The sequence below is a fragment of the Strigops habroptila genome, chromosome 4 (genome assembly GCF_004027225.2).
Source record: "Strigops habroptila isolate Jane chromosome 4, bStrHab1.2.pri, whole genome shotgun sequence".
Classification (NCBI taxonomy): Eukaryota; Metazoa; Chordata; class Aves; order Psittaciformes; family Psittacidae; genus Strigops; species Strigops habroptila.
The window spans coordinates 4519171-4534798 of NC_046358.1; the positions used below are offsets into that span (position 1 = coordinate 4519171).

General features: G+C 49.5%; 1 protein-coding gene across 3 annotated transcripts in view; it reads right to left on the minus strand.

The window, feature by feature from the left end:
• The window catches only part of TP53I11 (tumor protein p53 inducible protein 11), a 25777-nt gene extending 17248 nt beyond the window's left edge, over nt 1-8529 (minus strand). Inside the window, exon 1 of one of the 3 annotated variants that reach the window (XM_030482456.1) lies at nt 8394-8529. The gene's annotated coding sequence lies outside the window, so the exon portion shown is untranslated. The remainder of the gene's footprint in view (nt 1-8393) is intronic. The other 2 variants (XM_030482458.1, XM_030482457.1) reach the window with 2 other exon arrangements.
• Between the last annotated feature and the right edge of the window lie 7099 nt (nt 8530-15628).

A 15628-nucleotide genomic window follows, 5' to 3' on the forward strand; every position in this document is an offset into this window, starting at 1 on the left:
TCTGACACCTTAGATGTTTCTATAGCAACAGGTTAATGCTAAAAATGTTAGATGCAAAATTCCCCCATGCTGGGCAAACAGGAGCTGGGAGGACAGATTTAGAAGGGAAACTTCTAAATAGCTGCTGACAGAGCTAGCACAGGCTCTGCTAATTCACAAGTCGGTGGTGAAACAACGTAAAAGAAATTCCTAGCAACCTGCTACCAGCGCAGGTACACAAGGACGTGTCTATGGAGTACCAGCCTGAAGCGTCCCCCAGAACCACAGCATCCCCCAGAATGAGGAGGAGCCATAAGTATCTTGCAGCAAAGCACTTGGAAGTGAAAAGAGCTGTTTTCAGGAGCAGAATTAAAGCCCAGGATGCGAAGTAGGAAGCCTGAAAGCCAAAATACTAGAATACAGGTTTGGTAGCGCTGCTGCCCCTCCGTGTAACCGAGACAGGGTCATTTAACTGCTCAGACCCCTGTTTTCTCAGTTGTATATGAAAAGAAAGCCTATTACCCAAGGACACACTCCTGCTCAGCAGGTTTAACATTTCCAAGGTGACTGCCCGAGCACCATATCCCACCAGCGCTGACTGCATGCTTGTGATACCCCATCCTGCTGAGGAAGGCTACGGACTCCTGTGCAGCACTCGGTTCATTACACATGATGTGTCAGAGGCAGAAATGCCCTTCCTGGCCTGAGTAACAGCCAGCTTAGCATGACATCTATTTCTTTCCTGTCTGTCTTTATTCCCTGCTGGCAAGAGAAAGCACTTTGCAAACCTTGGGGTGAACCTCCCATCAATTCCGCCTTCGCTCCTCCTGGTCAGGCTAAACCCATAGTATAAAACCAAAACAGCCACAGCTCAGGGCGGTGTCACACAGGGGAGTGAAGCACTACCAAGAGGCAATTGAGAACCAGCATGATTCTCAAATCAAACCGTACCGAAGAACCTACAGGCTCTCACCACACACCCCGCAGGAGCTCACACCAACCTGACCTTGCTTTTATTTGCTGCTGAGTCAGGGGAAAGCGCTCTGCGTGCATGAGCGTACGTGTATGTGCACGTCTGTTTATGCATGAGCTGTCAACCCAGCACAGATCAACAAGGCTCTCTGAATTCCCCGACTGTGAAGTGTGTGACATTTAATCTCAGCCCTCCTTTTAGGATTTCATAATGCGCATTATCAGCAAACGGGGACTCTGCACACAAGTACCCTTTAGAAAGCTTTCAGCGGAGAAAGGATATAATATCAAGAAGATTGAAAAAGACAATGCCTCCCATGCCTGAGAGCTTCTCCAGCTTCCACAAAAGGCTACTGCATGTGTACTATGAGGATCATACACAAAGACAGTCTGTCCCCACCCCACAATAAAAGCATTTCACAGGTGGAGAGTGGAGCTTGGAAGCAGGAAATATAACATGAACCTATAGCTGTCCTCAGCTCCCTCTTTTGGGCTCCCTGGGGAAAAGGCAGGGTGAGCCATCCCCCAGAGGTGTCTATTTTAGGTGTCATGGTTTAAGCATCATCTTGCAGATAGGATGCATCATCTCCTGCAACGGCTTACCTCTTTCCACAGGCAACAGGAGGAGCCTAGATGAATGAGACTGGGTTTTTGAATGCTTTTATATGGATGGACAGGACAGATTCTTGATCCCCACAGTCAGCTTTACCAATCAGTTTACCCAATCCTGGGCAAACACTGCACCACTTTTGCCCACCTCACAGCATGGAGTCACACCTTGGGATTATAAAAGACCCTAGATAGCAACCTGCAAGGAAAGGGGTTCCCTTCTCCTCTGCTGGGCATGGAGAAGCTACGTCCTAAGTGGCTCTTAGTCACAGCCACAGAGGATGCACATCAGCCTAAGGATCTAAAGCAAGATTTCTCTTCTTATAGCAGAGAGGAGACAAATGGGTGGATGTCAGCGTGTGGCATCAATAGCCTTGGTGATGGGAGATATCTGAGAAGAACTAAGAGGTCCCACAGTCATCTCGCCTGGTGATGCGAGAGAAGCCTTAGGAAAGAGATGATAAAGATACTATGGACTAGTCCTTCTCCCTACCTTTGTTTGACAAGGAGGCAACAGGGACACCCAGGAAACAAAGTGCTAACAGCACCAGCACTGGCAAATCAGGGTCTCAAGTAACCACAGAAACCAGTGTTTGCAGATGCCCTATCTCACTATCAAGGGTTGTTTAAGGACCTTCCCTTGGCTCTACATTTTTAAGTCTCAGACACTCAGATACAACAAGCTCCAGCACTATTAACATCATACAGCAGTGTGTGTGTATACACACACATAGTGGTTTGCTGCTGTGTATATCTGTATATATACATGTCTATCAGCAAGCATATAGCTCAGCCTCCTGCTTAAAAGAGCTCATGGCACAGAAGTGTCAGGGTTTAGTCAACACTTTCCCCATTGCTTTACCTGTAATGACATCCTGTGCAGCCGTGGCTCTGGGGGTTGCAGGCTTGTCTCTTCACCCTCATGTTCTTTGCAAATACAAATGACAGGCACTTGGTTTGTGTGGTGATGTGGTGCAGGGAATAAATTGGCTGGAGGGAATAAGCTCAACTGCTTTATTGTACCTCCATCCATCAACCCTCAATGCATCCTACTTGTCCAGAGATTTAAGCAGTGGACATTGACACAGCTCACAGAAGGGACTTGTTGAATAAGTGATGTGCAGCATCAGAGGGTTTACCAGCAGGCAGGGCAATATCACAGTCATATATCCCACTGAACAAAGAGTTGCTCTGGGCAGGGCAACGGGGAAGGAGGGTGGGATGATGCACTATAGGTGCCTGCTCTTCAGAAGCACACCAGATCTTACAGACCCCCCACCAGCAATGCTGTTATTAAAGGCAGCTACATTTTATTCTTACTTACCAGGAAAACAACCTGGGAATGTGCAGACAGATGGTCTAAAATCTTCAAACCTGTTCAGTGTAGCCTTTGACTCCTGACACATTCCCACTTTCTGTGAAGCCATGTTTGGAGCTATTTATTACTATTATGCAGCTTCTCATGTTTTTCCTAGGCCACAAAGAAGATTTTGGTGAAAAGCCAGCACCACCCAGCTCCTCTGGACCCAGTATTGCAAGGTTTGAGTTTCTCCCTCTCCTCTGTGAGGAGGCAGCTCACATTGAGCTGGGCTTGTTCAGCCTGGAGAAAAGAAGGCTCCTTAAGGGGATACCTTAGAGCAGCTCCAGTGCCTAAAGGGGCTACAGGAAACCTGGAGAGGGGTTGTTTACAGGGCCTGTAGTGAAAGGACAAGGGGAACGGCATTAACCTGACAGAGGGGAGACTTAGGTGAGCTCTTAGGTAGAAGTTCTTCCCTGTGAGCGTGGTGAGGGACTGGCACAGGGTGCCCAGAGAAGCTGTGGCTGCCCCATCCCTGGCAGTGTTCAAGGCCAGGTTGGACACAGGGGCTTGGAGCAACCTGCTCTAGTGGAAGGTGTCCCTGCCTGTGGCAGGGGATTGGAACTGGGTGAGCTTTAAGGTCCCTTCCAACCCAAACCAGTCTGTGATTCTATGATTTCTACCTCCTTGATATAATACTGAGCATTTACCATGAATGATTTGCCAAGCAGCTAACATTAAATGTCAACAGAAGGATTCAGAGGGACTTAAAACCATGAACCTTTAAGATACCGTGTTTCCTAAGAGAATATCTTCCTTCCTTCAACTCCTTTACTGCTGGCAATATGACCCTCTATTTCTATAACAGGCTCCTGTTGTAGCATGTCTGCACCAAGGCTGTGCCCAAGCCATTGCCCATGTACCTTGTTAGCAGCAACACCGTGGGGGCCAGCCTAGATCATACAGTGGTTTGGGATGAAAGGACCTTCAAGCTCATTCAGTTCTAACCCCCTGCCACAGGCAGGGACACCTTCCACTAGAGCAGGTTGCTCCAAGCCCCTGTGTCCAACCTGGCCTTGAACACTGCCAGGGATGGGGCAGCTACAGCTTCTCTGGGCAACCTGTGACAGCACCTCAGCACCCTCACTGGGAAGAACTTCTTCCTTATACCCAACCTAAATCTTCCCTCTGTTAGTTTAAACCCCAACAATGGCTGGAGTGATTTTAGGGCTCAGCAGTGGGATTCCTGAAATATCCTCTGCCAGCTGGAAAAGCTTTTTAAGTCTTTCCACAACCACAAACAACCAGACACGGGAGGTTTGTATTTCACTCATAAGATGGCACCACAACAAAAAAGCGCTCCTGCTGCAATCAGGGGTTACTGAATGAACGTGTACTCAGACAAAAACACCAGCTGAGTCACCCACAGAGTTTCCTGAAGACTTGTAGGGTTTCTCTGTAGGTTTGGCTTCTGACACAGCCTCTAACTGTTGACTTTCTCAATCCAGGCAGGATACAGCAGAAAACAAGAGGGCTGCAAGCCTTTGTGTGCTGCTCTGCCTGCACCTGCCTTCCTCCTGCCCCTCTGGGCTGGCAGTTGAAGTCCTGCCTGATTTTAATAAGAAAAGGAGGGATTTCTTCCTCCAGTGCAGCGGCAAGGCAGCTGCCAAGGGGACGATGTGCTAATCTCCCTATGAAACACAGAATCCCTTCAAACAAATAATGAGGTTGGTGGTGGGCAGCGTTATCAGACACTCCTCTGTGCGCATCTCCAGCTACATCAACTCCTGCTGCTAATGCCGCTCCCCAGGAGACCGGACTACAGAATCACTCTTTGATTTATCTCTAACTGCTTCTCGCCCCATGCTCTCCTCCTTGCCTTTGACTTAAATAGTCTGAATCCAAATCCCTAACAAAAACTCCTAGGAAGCTCTACAGCAATGGAGCCAGCTACCAGTCCATACGCTCAGGGTTCTGATTTGGGCTCTGTAGGTTCAGAAAGTGAGCACATGGTTTCTTACCACCAGCATCAGTAGAAGCCTCTCACCTTTAGCACTTAACTCAGCTACAACTGTTTTATCATTTCCCTGTTTTGGCAGCAAATCTCTCCTCTGTCCTCCCCACAACCACGGTGGTGGCTGGTATAAATCTGGACTGAACTTTCTTCCGGACTCTGTGGCTTTGGACATCCTGTTGGACATCATTTTGGATATCCTCTGGGTCCTTGGCTTTGCCCTGTAAGATGAACTGGGTAAGGGTCCAACCAAGGTCTGGTAGAGATAAGTCAGGTACAGCTTAGACAAGTATTTCCCCATCAAAACCAATGCATAGATATGCTCAGTAAGTTCTTATTTTGCATACAAGGGGGATAGAAAGACATTTAGGTGTTTAGCTAACTGGATGAGGGTGAGAAATGTACCACATTGTGAAACCCAGAGGGAAAGTTAGCTGCTGGGGTTTTATTGGGAGGGAGGCAGGGCTATGGGGATATAGCACCGGCTGCTGTGGGTTATCCAGCAATACTTTGTGCATCTCCCAGCCTCATTGTCTCCATCTGTCATGGGGGTCAGCCACACTAACCAACACCACAGATGGGCACCGAAACTCTCTGAGATGCATTAACCCTTGCAAGATGACAGAGAGCTTCACAAACAGCATAAACCCAAGAGGGCCAGAGAGTCATTTGTCATTTCCTTTCATGTCTGAACCATTAAAGTATCCTTGGTTATAGCTGGGTTTCTCTTTATGAACATCTTTTAAGCACCTTGAACAAGAACTCTTCAAACATGGAGTGAACTTGTGCTAGCCTGCAACCCCCAGGACAGAACCAAACCCCTGTTTTCCAAGGGAAGGCAGGAAGCAATGTGAACAGGGAACACCTGGTTACCCCTTAAGCATTGTTTTTCCTGGTCTGGAGAAAGTCCCAATGTATGTGGGGGCCAGCACTGGGTCTTTTCCTCCGAAGACTTGATTTCACATTCCTACGTCAAAAATACAAAACCCAGAAGATCTACTTTCTATAAATAACGTCCCAATAGTGCCAAGGTCACCAAACCCTTCCCCCTGGAGCCAGGCCAGGAGCAGAACATAAACAATCTCAACATCTTTCTGGTGCACGTGTGCTGCTTTCTTCCTGTGCAACGGGAAGGCTTGAAACCAAAAACATAGCCCTAGGAAGACAGACTCCTCCACTTCATGGTCCCATTTGTCTCTTCTCACCTTTGCCAGCCCAGAAGAGCACCCAGGTCAATATGAAGCCTCCTGGGTGGCCGACCCTGCCTGCAACAGAGGGAGATGCTCTTGTGTTCTAACAGCATTTAGCCATTCTTATCAGAAATCTGGGGACCTATTGGATGAGGACCAAGCACACATAGAGCAAGGAACATGTCACGATGCAAACAGCTCAAAGTGATGCTTGGAACTGGCATGTGGAACCATCCCTCCCAGCCTCAGCCCCTGCTATTGAACACTCTGACCTTCAGAGAGCTGCAGGACAAGTGAACACCAGCTGCAGATGTACTCTGGGCATTTTGCACACTTCAGCACTCCATGCTCATTGAGAACAATAGGAAAACATTTCGCTTTGGATCAGGCCCCAGCCTCCAAGCAGCTCCAAATAGACAAAAAGCCTGAGGGCAGAGCATCTTTGTGGTTTATTATCAATGGCCACTGCAAGCCCCGCCTTGATGTCCATCTCTGGAGGTGCTCTTGTGCTCACATCTCTCTACAATAAATCCTCACTACAAGCAGAAGGGATCAACTTCCCCTGACACTGTAGGGCAGACATCACCTCTTCAGCCCTCTGGTTGGGACAAACCACCTACCCAAAGAAGAGCTCCCTCAACCTTGCTCTGCACAGCAGACAAAGAACAAGAACACACGGACATATCCTAAAGCAACCAAGTCCCACTTTGCCATCAGTATCCAGCCCCTGTCTGCTGAGGGCACCAGGACACTGCATGTTCATGTGTCCCTCAGAATGTGCATGCATCAGGCGCATTCATGCAACCTAGCTGAGATATAGTTAGGGCTAGTTGAGGCACCTTCATGCTGAGACGTAGGATCTGGTTTATTTTTGGTTTTCACCAAAACCTAAGAAAACTTTATCCCAATGGAAACTCCCCTTCCTGAAGAGTAACTACTATTTATTTGTTTAAAAACCACTTTCCTCATCCACAGACTATTATTCAGCAGTGTCTGCTTTAGTGCAAATAGAGTTACTAAGCAAGTTATTTATGCCAAGTCCAGAATAGCCAGTGCTCTTGCATACTCTGTAGTTTCTCATGGCTCAGCTGTACTGGTGGTAGCCCTAATGTCAACAAGGCTTTGGTTGCTGCTGGCATTTATAACTGCCAGCCTCTGCAGACAGAGGACATGGATTAAATGGTACCCATTTAAGCACTTGCAGCTTGGGCTTTGCTGGCCCTGTCCCTCAGGCAGCTATGAGAAGGACCCGGACATTGCTCATGTAAGGGAAAGGCTATACACACTCCAGCCCCAGGCAGTGCTGGGGCAGGGCAAAGAGCACATGCTGAACCATAGAATGGTTTGGGTTGGAAAGGAACTTAAGATCATCTAGTTCCAACCCCCTGCCATGGGCTGCTTCTTTCTCAGGCTGGTTTGCTGGTTTCCTCAGAGCTGCACTCACCAGGAAAGCCCAGGAGCTCCTGCTGCTCTAGACAGAGCGATGCACTTGATCAGCTGGGATAAAAGTGGCACCTCATTGTGCAGGGACATGCAAGTGCCCCGGCAGGGATGCAGAGCCTGCTGAGAGCTGCCTCTCCTCACCTTAACCCTCTGTGATGGCCCGGGCTTGCCCCATCTTCCCTCCCCAGCTCCTTCCTGCATCACAGCTCTCTCACCCCGTCCCTCTGCCTCCATTCCCACCCAAGTTCCAACCTCTCCCCCATGGACAAGCGCTCCCTGCAGCCAGCACTCCCCAGCACAGCTACAGGGATACATCCCATGGGAGCGCAGCCGTGCCAGCCTCCCTCACCTCAATCCCACGGGACTCAATCACCGAGGCTGACTTCCCAGCCTCCCCTTTCAGGCACCGGTTTGGGGACCATAGTCCTTCCTCCTGTGGCTTTTCCCAAGCAAGCAGTTAAAGGATGAGCACTTCCAGGAAAGCAGCGGCACGGGACTCACCTTTGAGTGGACCGACAGCCACAAAGCTCCCAGCCAAGGCACCCACCCGCACATCACCTCACGGCTACAGTCCCCCCATGCCTCCGGGTACCCTGTCACTCTCCCACCGGGATGCAGCTCTCCACCACCTCCTCCTCCTCCACTCATTCCACACGGACCACGCACGGCCAGGACGGAGAACATAGCCCCACTGCAGCCGTGCGCGGCCAGCACAAGGGCTGCTCCCACCGTCCGTCCATCCATCCATCCTGAGCTGGGGGAACCCCCTCCGAGCGGACACCCAGGAGGAGGTCTCACGGCCACAGCGGGGTCCGCGCCCCCGAACCCCCCAACCCCTCGGTCACCGAGACCCCGTCGGGCGGCGCGGAGGGACGCGCACAGAACTCACTGCCCTAATGCACGTCCCGGCGGCGGCAGCAACAGCAGCAGCAGCAGCGCGGGGAGGTCCCGACGGGTTGTTGCAGCTGCCCCATGGGCGAAGCGATACAGACTGAGCGCAGCCCCGCTCGGCACCTCCTTTACCGCGCCCGCCCGCCCCGCCCGGGCCGGCCCACAGCGGGCGGGACCCGGCACCGCCACCGCCCGACAGGGCGGCCCCGCTGGGGAGCAGCGGCTGCGTGCGCGGCGAGGGCCGAGTGTGCGTTACCTGCGGGTTCCGCGGGGATTGTGGGGGTTACATGTGGGAACAAAGAGCAGCGGCCAAAGGCCTGGGAGGGAAAAAGAGAAGAAGAGGGGAGGGGGCGTGGGAATCAATCGTTAACGGGGAGCAACAAAAGGCTGGGAAGGTGCCAGAGGGGTGTTTCACCTCCGTGTGTTGAGAGGGTTTGAGGGAAGCAGGGTTGCCCCAGTCCTTCTCTGCAATACAAAAAGGGCTTCAGACATTCTGGTCATGTGTACATAGTTCTCAGAACTGTTACACAATTCCCTGTGAAGGGCAAAAGAGAATAAACGTGGGCACAGGGAAACAAACGTGTTTTTTCCAAGTGAGTTGGTGCAAGAGAAGAGCCTGGCTCTGGTTCTGCATAGGAGCTGCAGGGTTGGCTGTCCTCACCAGCCTCAGCCAGAGCCTGTCCTAGTGTGGGGCTCTCATCACTGCATCCCTCTAAAGGGATGCTCCGAGAGCAAATCCGGCGTGCTGGCATGTTAATGTTGCATTTAGCTCAGACCAGATGGGATTGTAAGGAAAGAGAATGACAACAGGGTAAACGGCAAACACTGGGGGCATGGACGGGTGGCAGCGGTGGGGCAGCTCAGTTTCTGTCCTGATGCTGCTCCTTGCGTTTCTGAGTGAGGCTTCTGTTGTGTTTGTCTGACCCAGCTCATTTCAGTGTAGCGGTTTAGAGTAAGGAGCATGCAAACAGGAGCAGGGCAATGTGCTGGGTGAGGGATGAGGGAAACAGATAGGCAGGATGGGGTGGGAACCTTTGGACTTGCTTTAACCTCATGAGCAAACCCTAATGGGGAACCACATCCTGAACCATCCAGTGCAATGAGGTCATTGCAAACACAAGGGTGTCCTGTTAGAAACCAGAGGCTCATCTGCTGGGAACTGGGCTGAAACCTCTCATTTCACAGAAGCCAAGTAATGAATCTTTGGGAAACAGAACATTTCTGCAGAGGGAATATCTGACATTTCAATAGCTGGGTTTGCTGCATAACAGAGGGGGGAAAAAAAGCTGAAGACTTAATATTAAGAAGAAAAAAACCAGACCAAAATTCCACAACAAATCCAGCACTGGCTTGGCGATAGTGAAAGATTTTACTGTGATAAAGTTCAAAATCTTCAGCGTGATCGTGCCAGAACACGCACAAGAGATGAAATATTATACGTACTCCATCTGGGCTTTGTGGCACTGAAATATGATAATGTAATACAAAAGCACACAGAGCAAAAAAGGAGAAGGCAAAGCTGAAGCAGTCGTGTTTTACGTTATTGAGATAACTATGATATTGTCAAACAAGGGAAGTCAAAATATGTCACACTGTCTTTTTTAAAGAGAAATTTGCATTCAAGGAGATCACTTGGAATTGTTTCAAAGGAGGAATGAGCAGAGAGCGTTCCAAAGGGGGGAGTTTCAGAGGTAGTAAACGTCATTGTTCAGAAGTGACTCAAGCATTTGTGTCACCCGGTGTCACGAGGGGCTCCGGGGTTGTTCTTGGCGTGTATAAACATGCCCTTGAAAATATTAACCCTTGGACAAGGTTTTAATTCACAAACAAGAGCCAGAGGCCTTCTGCTTTATTTGAGGTCTCCCATCCACCTTTTCCTCATTCAAAGGCTTGGGAAGAGCCTTTGTCCTCCCTGCCGAGTATTTCAATGGCAGGACAAGCACCACAAAACATGCTCTCAGCTCTGCCCCTCTCTCTTTGATGCTGGATGGGGTCACAGCATTAGTACTGCTGTGTGGGACTGTGGTTTGATAAGTAACCTCAGGCTTTCATGCGCATTTCTCTCTGTCTCTCCGAGCAATAGGATGCAGGCAGCATCTCGGGAGGCACTTGGGAGAAGTCTTAAAAAGGGCAGCAGCTGCTTTGTGGGAGGGCTTTCACCTGTGCAGTGCTGCATCCTCACACGGGTCCACACAATCTTTAGTTACCTTCACAGCAGCTTTAGAACATGCACAATCACTTTGGTGCAGCATCTCCAGCAGGCAGCTGTGGCTTGGGACTGGCAGTGGGATGCAGCATAGTACTGCACGACTGAGAAAAGCAAATAGTTCAGACATCAGCTCTATGTCCCACAGGGGCTTTGGCTAAGGCACTTAGCCAGGAGGTGGAGAAGGAAGGATGCAAAGCAAACTGAGCTGTGGGCCTGGGGAAAGCCCAGAATGGAGGTGTTGTGAACAAGGGCAGAGGGAAAGGGAGCAGGGAGAAGGCTGTGCTTGCCATTGAGCCAGCTGGAGCTTGGAGCTTGGATGAGAGGGAAAAGGGAAAGGAAAAATATATGAACTGTCCCTAAGGAATGTTCTATGCTTGGGGGAGAGCCTGGGGACAGGGTTCTGAGGTCCGTGAGGAGTGGAGAGGAGAGACCATGGTGCCTCCCGAGCTGTGCTCATGGATGTGTGGCAGAGTAACATCTGCAAAGGAGAAGGGTCTTGCAGCCATCCCCTCTCATGGGGCAGAAAGCCTTTTGTGTAACTTGTGGAGGCCTAGATACAAGGCACAGCAGAGCTCTGTGTGTGCAGTCCTGGGCTGGAGAACCACCAGCCTGCCTTCTGCATCTCCAAATAGGACAGACTGTTAAATGTGATGCCTCTGAAATGTGCTGAGGCAGATACATCAGGAGCATCTGTTATATGCATTGCTGAACACATTAAAATACATGCTGAGTGGAAGCAGGGTGGGAACCTAGAGCAGATACTCAGTTCTGGATGTGGTTCTGAGCAACCTGATCTAGTTGGACATGTCCCTGCTCATTGCAGGGGGTTGGACTAGATGAGCTTTGAAGGTCCCTTCCAACCCAAACCATTCTATGATTCTATGATACTATGTCCCTTCCTGGGATCGGGGAGATGAGGGTGGTCTCTGCCAAAGGGCTGGAGGCTGCAGCCACCCACAAGCAAACCCTCTTGCCTCCGCATCACCCAGTGGGTGCAGAGCTGCTTTATTTAGTTGTGTTAGCAAGGCGATGAGTAAAAGGATGAAATTGTTTTGTGGAAGGGGCCTGGGGAGGGCAGCGCAGCTGCTGGCAACAGTGAAGCAGAGGAAATAATCAATACTCTGTAGATGAGTATGGTTTTTTATTAGCACATCTGACAGCTCTGGCCATCTGTCCCCTTGTGTCATAGGAAAATCATAGAATCATGGAATGGTTTTGGTTGGAAGGGACCTTAAAGCTCACCCAGTTCCAACCCCCTGCCACGGGCAGGGACACCTTCCACTAGAGCAGGTTGCTCCAAGCCCCTGTGTCCAACCTGGCCTTGAACACTGCCAGGGATGGGGCAGCCACAGCTTCTCTGGGCACCCTCAGCACTCTCACAGAGAAGAACTTCTTCCTTGTATCTAATCTAAATCTTCCCTCTGTCATTTTAAAGCCATTCCTCATTGTCTTGTCATTACATGTCCCCAGATCTAGGATCACTTCTTATGGTGGGACCTAATCCTGCCCCTGGAGCAGGGCTGGAAGGTGGAGATGATGACAGTGACATTGTCTTCACTGGAGACAAGACCCAAGCTGCTTTAACAGCAAAGTAGCCTTTTTGTCTGGGAAGGGAAGCATGGAGATGTGGTGTGTCTCCCCAGGCTGCTCTCCTTCAAGGGTGCTTCATGGTCAGATGGACAAATTTTGCAGGAAAATAGAGGTGATGAGAAAATTGTGGTTTCTGGTCTGTGAAATGTGGTGTAATCAAGAAAGAGGAAAAAGTAGGTTCCAGATTGGCACAAACTTTTTGTTCTTTTTTCAAGGAAATCCCACAAAGTGTTGTTTCAAGTCAAGTCATTTGGATTCAGGGCAAAGTGATGCATTTGAATCTCTGTCTTTGAATAATTTTGTATATACCCAAGTAAGCAGAAAAATTAAATGCCATTGGAATAAAGACTTCAAAAACAATCATCTCTTCAAGTTTTACCTGAAGCAGCATAAGACATACTCAGTGGTTTTGCTGAGATGGCATTTTTAGAAGAAAACCCAAAACCAAACAAACCCCCAAAGAAACCAAACAATAAAAAAACCCCAAACCAACCAACCAAAAAAGCCACCAAAAATGGACATCAACAAGCTGTTCTTCAAGTGTCATCTGAAAGAGTTGGAAAGAGCTTGTGAACACCCAGGTATCACTGAAAGGAGTTCCAGCATCTGCATGAGGCTCCTTCCATGCTTTGTTGTCTCAGCAGGATGGGCACAAACTCTATCTACTGTAAAAGAAGGACACATCGGCATAGATTAATAATCTTTTCCCTGTTTTTCTTGCCCTCAGCAGCCTCCCACACCCCTCTGGATTGATTGCTACTCTTGTTTTCAAAACTCTGCAATGCTTTTTTGATGTTACCCTGCAGCTGCATTTCCCTCTGCCTACTCACCCTATCAGCTCTGAGCCTCTCTGAGTGCCTATGAGTGTCCTGTTTTCAGTCCTTTTATGCCCTGTACCTGAGATTGTTTTGTTGTCCCTGTAGCATGTTGAGATGGTCGCTGGCTTCAATTTTCACCCTTTAGATTGTCATTTTCTCATACTAGGAAATATTTCCTAGTGTTTCCTTTGAAAGATGCTACAGAAAATGCTCTTAGTGGTACATCCATTAAGTGTAAGACCAGAGGAGATGATTAGACTGTGTAGTCCAAACTCCTCTATCCACCACAGCTTCTTGAATTTCATGTAGTTAGAGCTGTATTGAGTGTGACAATATGTGCTTCTCCTTGGCTGCAGCATCCTTTCCAGACAGGCAGCCAGGATAAGTTTTTACCATAAAGCTGCTTTGCAGAAGTTACCTTCCTGAATGCTAAAGGCCTCCAGTCAACACAAACCCAAACAAGTCACCTTGGTTTCCACAAGGCCTTCCACAAGGCATATGGGTGACAGGGGGAAAAGCCATCCCATTGTGCATGTCCTGTAGGCAGCAGCTTGAAACCAACAAGCCCACAGGGTGGGCACAGCCTCCCTCTGGATACAAAAACCTGGTGGGATGGGAATTGAGTCCCATTCTAGAAATGTGTTGTGATGCTTAATCAGCCTCCTGGAGAAAAACGTGCCTAATTTCTCATTTGAGTTTGCTTGGCATCCATCTCTGGGCACTGGCAGTTGCTGTGTCCTGTACTGCTGGCTTAAAGGTCACATCTGGAACAAGGGGTGACATGCTCTTCTCAATGGGCTTGTGGTGACAGGGTGCATATGTGGAGCAGTTGTGTTAAATGAGGTACAATTTGAAGCTGTGGCACCTCAAAGTTTCTCCACATGGGTTTTCTTCCTCATGGGCATCTGTCTTTGGCACTGGGCAAGTCTCTTCCTTAGCTCCAGGAGTAGCAGCTTTGTAGCTTCAGTATGTAAAGGTCCTACATTCAGTCTGCTCTGGAAGCATACATATAATAACATTATATATATATTTCCTGTTATAAACAAGATACCACAAGGCCAGCTCTTGGATGAACACTTTGCCTTTCTCCCAGGCCTTCCACCTACGGTCAGTTATCTTCCAAGCCCTCCTTGATGTTCAGCAAACACCAAGCAACTGGATTCCCCAAAAGGAAAATGAACAAGCTGTGTATTGTACATCAGAGAAGCATGAATCTGAATGGAAAGGTATTTTCTGAGAGTCTATTGTCAAAGTATGGCAATATTATGAAGCAGATATTATCCCAGCAGGATCTGTTGCCTGCTGGCGTTCCCAGGTGCTGTGCTGGTGACAGCAGCGTGGTGATTATACCTGGATTCGATTTTGACACGACTGTCAGTTATAAATGGTCCGTGATTATACCTTGTGCTGTGTTCCTGCTCCCCTGTGATGCAGGCAGGGGGGCAGAGGGATGTGAGGATGGGGGACCATGGTTCTTGCCTCTGCAATTCCCACTACTGCTGGCAGGAAAAGAGCTGCCTGTGCTTTGATTTGCAGGTACAGGGAGAGCAGGCATCCTGCCTGTCCTCTGGTACCCGGCAGGAGCACATCTTGTGCCCTAAAGCCAACAGAAAGGAGGGACAGAGCACTGGGAAAGGGGAAAAGGGCTGTTTGGAGCAGTATCGCAAGTGTCAGAGCTAATGAAGCCAGGTGTGATTTCCCCTAAACCAAGGCACCACGCTGGGGGCTGGTGATGCTCTGGCCCATCTGGAAGGCTGTGAATGACACTGAGGGGCTGGAACAATAGAAGCTATAGAAGCAAATGAATGACATATAGAAACAGCGACAGAGCTCCCGCCCAGCCTTGTCCTCTTTGATTTGAGCTGGAAAATCAATGAATAAGCCTTGCTCTGAGCCCTTGCCTCCAAGGGCAGCTGTGCTGGGTGCTCCAGTCACGGCTGTGCTGCTGCCCCAGTGAAACCAGGGGTAAGGGAGGGCTTCCCTCCCTGCCCTGACCCTCCAACCACCTCCCAGCCTTATTCTGGGAAGGGGGAAGGAAAACCAGCTCAGCAGAGGCGTTTCCAAATCACAGTGGTGGGAAGAAGCAGAGCTGTACCCTGTGCCCTGGCGCTTCCCATCCTTGTGCATCCCAGCAGCCTGTGTCCTTGATGCTCAGATACTCTTCTCCCTCTTGTATGTGAAAATAAGCCAATTTAGCTAATGATTACAAAGTGCTTTGAGGAGGAGGGGTAGGTGAGTAATGCCAGATGTTGGGGTAGGCACCACAGCAGTTTTACATTGACAAATATGAGGCCGCCTGAGCTTTTGCCTTCTGACTCCTTGCTTCTGGTTGTTCTTTGCTTTTCTTTTGTCACCTTGTGGGCTGAGATTTCCTCAGCTTAATCTCCAACTGAAAGTGAGATGCTTCTCCTTTGTGTTAATTGATTTCCTCTGCCAAAGCTCTGGGTCAGAAGGATGAGAGGCAAGAGGAGAAAGGAAGGAGATGACTTTTCCCTTCTGAAAAGGATGCTGGCTGTCTCTTTTAGCCAAGCAGGGAGGTGAGCTGCTGTAGGGGCCCCTCACAAGCCAGGTTTGGGGGCTGGCATGCACCTGGTGTGTACTCATGGTACGACATGT